Below are 5,442 nucleotides of genomic sequence, written 5' to 3'. Positions count from 1 at the left end.
GCCACCAAAATTTTTGTTGTGAGAACCCCTAGGCCACTGTAAGCTGAGAGTGCTATGAAGATAATGCCTTAAGCCCATGAAGGTGGGGGGAGGGTCCAAGGAGTATGTCACTCTCCAACAATTCTTTTCATCAGGTCTGCTGTGGTGTTGATGAGTACCAAAAGTAGTGCCATCCAGAGCCAGTGATAGGTGCACTGGTGTCCAAACGTGCCCCAGAATTCTTTGTACTGGTGGCTTCATAGGCAATACCATGGCAGCCAGACAAAAAGATTCTGGGATGGAACTTTTTGATGCTGATGCTAGACACAGAGATCCAGTGTTGGCAGGTCTAGTTGATGTTGTTTTTCATAGTCTGTCTCATCATTCCTTTTGAATCTTGTTCTTCCTTCTGTATTTATTCTCATCTACACCACTCTTAAACCTGGAACCCCCTGCCTTTAAAATTGTCCTTTAAGACCATGAAACATGGAAACTGCTGTATTTCTAGATGTTTTCAGGACTGTATGTTATACACAGGGCCCTGTGTACTACCTAGTACATTAGACAGATGGTATGTGGCAAAATGGCACTGTCAAATTGGGAATTATCCAGTAATGTTAACTGATTATAAAATCACCTGATTATCTTTGTGACTCTTAAACATTAACATTAGGGGCATGGCTTGGTAGGAGGAGTACAAGTGCTCTCTTGGAGGTAGTGGGAGAGACTTGTGGGAAGAGGCTGCTGCTATCAGGAGCTCCTAAAAATGAGCTCTGCTTCTGTACATCTTTATAGTTGTATAACAAGGGAAGGCATCAGCCATGTGGGTCAAATAAGTCCTGCATAACTGGAGCTCTGCTCTGGCAGAGCTTAGAAACCTGCTATTTTCCCTCTGCTTCTTGAGAGTGCTTTAGCTCCTCCTGCTGCTGTATTCCATTCCTCCCCCTCAGCCACACAGTCCATCTAGTGGAGATTCTAAAATGTTAAGTGACAAGCCGATCAGCAGGACAATAGGAAGAATGGTTTCAGAGTAGCAGCCGTGTTAGTCTGTATCCGCAAAAAGAACAGGAGTACTTGTGGCACCTTAGAGACTAACAAATTTATTAGAGCATGCATCCGAAGAAGTGGGTTGTAGCCCACAAAAGCTTATGCTCTAATAAATTTGTTAGGCCTGGTCTACACTAGGCGTTTATGTCGAATTTAGCGCCGTTACATCAAATTAACCCTGCACCCGTCCACACCACGAGGCTATTTAGTTCGACATAGAGGTCTCTTAAATTCGACTTCTGTACTCCTCCCCAACGAGGGGAGTAGCGCTAAATTCGACATGGCCATATCGAATTAGGCTTGGTGTGGATGGAAATCGACGGTAATAGCTCCGGGAGCTATCCCACAGTGCACCACTCTGTTGACGCTCTGGACAGCAGTCCGAGCTCGGATGCTCTGACCAGCCACACAGGAAAAGCCCCGGGAAAATTTGAATTCCTTTTCCTGTCTGGGCAGTTTGAATCTCATTTCCTGTTTGGACATCGTGGCGAGCTCAGCAGCACTGGCAACGATGCAGAGCTCTCCAGCAGAGATGGCCGTGCAATCCCAGAATAGAAAGAGGGCCCCAGCATGGACTGATCGGGAAGTCTTGGATCTGACCTCCACGTTTCCCAGGGTCACTACCTTTGAGAGCAGTACCTTAACGATTGCGTTGGCTACTTGCATCACAACAACCCCCACGGTAGATTTGCCCATGCCAAAGTGGTTCGCGACAGACCGGTAGCTGTCCGGCGTTGCAAGCTTCCAGAGGGCTAAGGCCACTCGCTTCTGGACAGTCAGGGCTGCTCGCATCCGGGTGTCATTGCGCTTCAGGGCAGGGGACAGCAACTCACAAAGTTCCATGAAAGTCCCCTTCCGCATGCGAAAGTTTCGCAGCCACTGGGATTCGTCCCAGACCTGCAGCAGTATGCGGTCCCACCAGTCCGTGCTTGTTTCCCGTGCCCAGAATCGCCGTTCCACAACATCCACATGACCCATTGTCACCGTGATGTCCTCGGCGCTGGGTCCCGTGCTTTGTGACAGGTCTGTGCCACTCTCAGACTTCAGGCCCTCACCGCGGTGCGTAGCCTCCTCGCCTAGTTTATCTGCATCTGCCTCTGGTAAAGGTGGATGATAACCTGAGAGGCGTTGACAACGGCCACAACTGCAGCGATGGTCGCAGCGGGATCCATGCTCGCAGTGCTGTGGCGTCCGTGCTGGCACTGACCGGAAAATTGCGCGAACTGATTTTCCGCCGGCGCTTTCAGGGAGGGAGGGAGGGCGGTAGTGACGGACGGATGACGACAATTACCCAAAAGCACCCTCGACCCTTTTTTTTTACCCAGAAGGCATTGGCGGCTCGACCCAGAATTCCAATGGGCAGCGGGGACTGCGGGAACTGTGGGATAGCTGCCCACAGTGCACCGCTTCCAATGTCGACGCTTTCCCCGTTAGTGTGGACTCACAAAGTCGAATTACTGTCCTTAGTGTGGACACACACGTTCGACTTTGCAATATCGATTCTACATTTTCGATTTAAGAGAAATCGAACTAGCCTCGTAGTGTAGACATACCCTTAGTCTCTAAGGTGCCACAAGTACTCCTGTTCTTTTTAATAGGAAGAATGAAACCTTACTCTGGATTTATATGGCATCTTGGCAAAAAGGAAAAATATAATGCTAATTTCAAAACGTAGATACCAGGGTGATAGGTGCCTTAGAAATACAAGAGAAAGATTTGACAAGGCACCTAATCACAGTGCATAATTGATTACTTTTGATACCAGATATTCTGACAAGACAACATTTTAAAATTGCAAGATTAGGAACACATGCAGACGGTAAAAGGACATCCAGGTGATGTCCATTTGTTCACATCCACATATTCCTTCACATTAATTTGCTAAAAACATCAAATGTAACGTGTCCCTGACAATCCTTTAATTCTTCATTTATATTTGAAGGAAGATTGAAATGTTGACACTCTTGGCCAGAGTCCACCAAGTTACACTTTTGCAATCTTGATAAAAATCAGTGAGGATTCCCAGCTGTGACAGAGCAGAACTGGACCAACTATGTACTTCATTTCAAGATTTACATTAAAAAACACACTTTCTGCTATGACACAAATGGAACCCTTTAACCAGATGTCCAAGATTTTAAACGCAGTCAAGTAAACACCCTGACGTGTTATAAATTTCAAACTGGGGGAGTAGCTTGAGATGCTGAAGTGGTAAATCAAACACTCTCTTGTTTTCCCCAGATAATGAGAAGCAAACAGATGTCAGAGACATACTCTGAGTGAATTCCTTTTATCAGCACAGTGCCTAGTTTCTTAGGATATGTACCCAATAGATATTTTTTTAAACATTGTTAAGCGCACATACATTTGAAATGATCCCAGTGCCAACCTAAGGCTCTCTCAGGCATCTATCCCAAGATACTACTCAACACCCACCAATACCCTGATATGCTATGTCCAAGAACAAACACAGTAAAAGAAAATACAAAATATAAGTTGATTATTCAGAAAATGCATTACTGAAAACAAGCTAAAAGCCTTTGGTTTTATGTCAGAAAGCTTAGTTTAAAAAGAAAGATGTGCAGATACTTAAGACTTACAGATTATGGTATCTGCAGGTTGTAAAATAGTATGTAAGTATAAACGGCTTTCTCTGTTTAAGCCTTCATAATGAAATAAGAACTTCTTACAGAGCATGTAGTTTCAACAGCTCCAGGAAGAGGTGAAACTATACCATATACCATGTACAATTCTGTACAAAGAACATTGTGACTTAACACCTTATATATAGCATGAGGTCAGAAAGGCGAAGCATAAAGCTGTGTCCATCAGGGTACTGAGAAGTATAAAAACAGAGCCTGAGAGATCTTATTCTGCCTAGGCAAGAATGATGCCATCAAAGATAGAGCTGTCCAAGACTGAAATCTGCAACGAACACAGGAAACAGAATGCAAAAGAACCACTGAAAACAAAGGAGATTCCTGATTGCTCTTGGTCCAAGACTGGTGCGGATCTAGTTGAACTAAACAGGAAAGAACTAACAAGCTTCTTGAGACAAGAACAACCCTGACTCATTTAGAAATAAGGATCAGTCTCTTACCAGCACTCCTGTATTACTGGTGAAAACCACTCAAATGTCTTAAAGCTGTGGTGTGACTGAAGTGTAAATAGTGTTGCATCATAATACATTTAGGTAAATGACAATGCAAGCTGCTTAAAGTAACAGGATGCAAACAAACATATTTGCTTTGGGAGTTATTGAATATTTAGACGTGATAGAATAGGGATATAGAGGATTCCCTTGGCTTGTTTTCCTGCTGATACATAAAGCACTACTTAACAGAAAAAAAATTCACTAAATTTGAAAGCAAACAATTTTGCTGCAACAGCAGATTCAAGTGACATACAAAATAAGCATGCAACAATCTCTTCCACTTGCTGTCTTTAGTATGTCGTACCAGACAAGGAGGAACCAGATAGGCTTAGTGCTGGTATTTTCCCCAGTTTCCTAGTTTAATTGCTTTATTCACTCAGGGTATTTCTGATTTCAGTTACATTGCACCTAATATACACACAGTATTGTAGGCATAGTCTTATGAGCTTCTTGGGGTAGGTAGGCACCATGTGGCCTACGTGTTTGTAGCATGCCTGGCACAATGATCCTGATTGGGGCCTCTGGCAGCTACCACAATGCAAATAATAAATGATAAATATGATTACAACATAAACCGGTAAATATGATTACAATGACACATTATATTGCATACAATGGTATACATATAAGTGCATCGTGGTTTTTGATTCCCCTCCGCCCCCACAAAGCCCTGCACACCTTCCTGGTGCGTACGGGATGGGTAGATGGATAGGGGATCTCTATGACTTGCCAGCTCCCTGTGCAGTTTGCTATACAAAATAATAGGTTTGGGGTATCTTCTGTGTAGGTTTTATGGGAAACTCATCTCACAATTCTGCCCCCTTGGGGGTTTTTAACCAGACACACACAGAGACAGACCAACAGAAACAAAGAGACACACACACTCACTCCCAGACCCAAAGACCCAGGCACACCCATGGACAGACACCCCCAGTGCCACACACACACACCCAGTTCCACAGACAGACACAGACTAGCAGACATAGACCCCCCCTTCCCCAGACAGACCCACACACACACACACACGCGCGCGCGGAGGAGCAGACACAGGCAGGACAAGGCAACAGGCTGAACGATCCACCCAGCCCTGGGCCTGCCCCCAAGGCCCCTCCTCACGGCGGGGGGCGCTCGCTGAGCCGGCTCCCATTGGGCGCCGCGGGGGAGGCGGAGCCCGTCGCCAGGGCCGGGCAGGCGGGGGGGCCCGGCGGGACTGGGGCCGGGCTCCCAGCGGCGCTGACGTTGTCCAGCTGCCGCGGGAGGCC

This window comes from Emys orbicularis, chromosome 1 (genome assembly GCF_028017835.1).
Source record: "Emys orbicularis isolate rEmyOrb1 chromosome 1, rEmyOrb1.hap1, whole genome shotgun sequence".
NCBI lineage: Eukaryota > Metazoa > Chordata > Testudines > Emydidae > Emys > Emys orbicularis.
The sequence above is the reverse complement of the archived record's forward strand: the minus strand, read 5'-3'. Positions refer to the sequence as shown.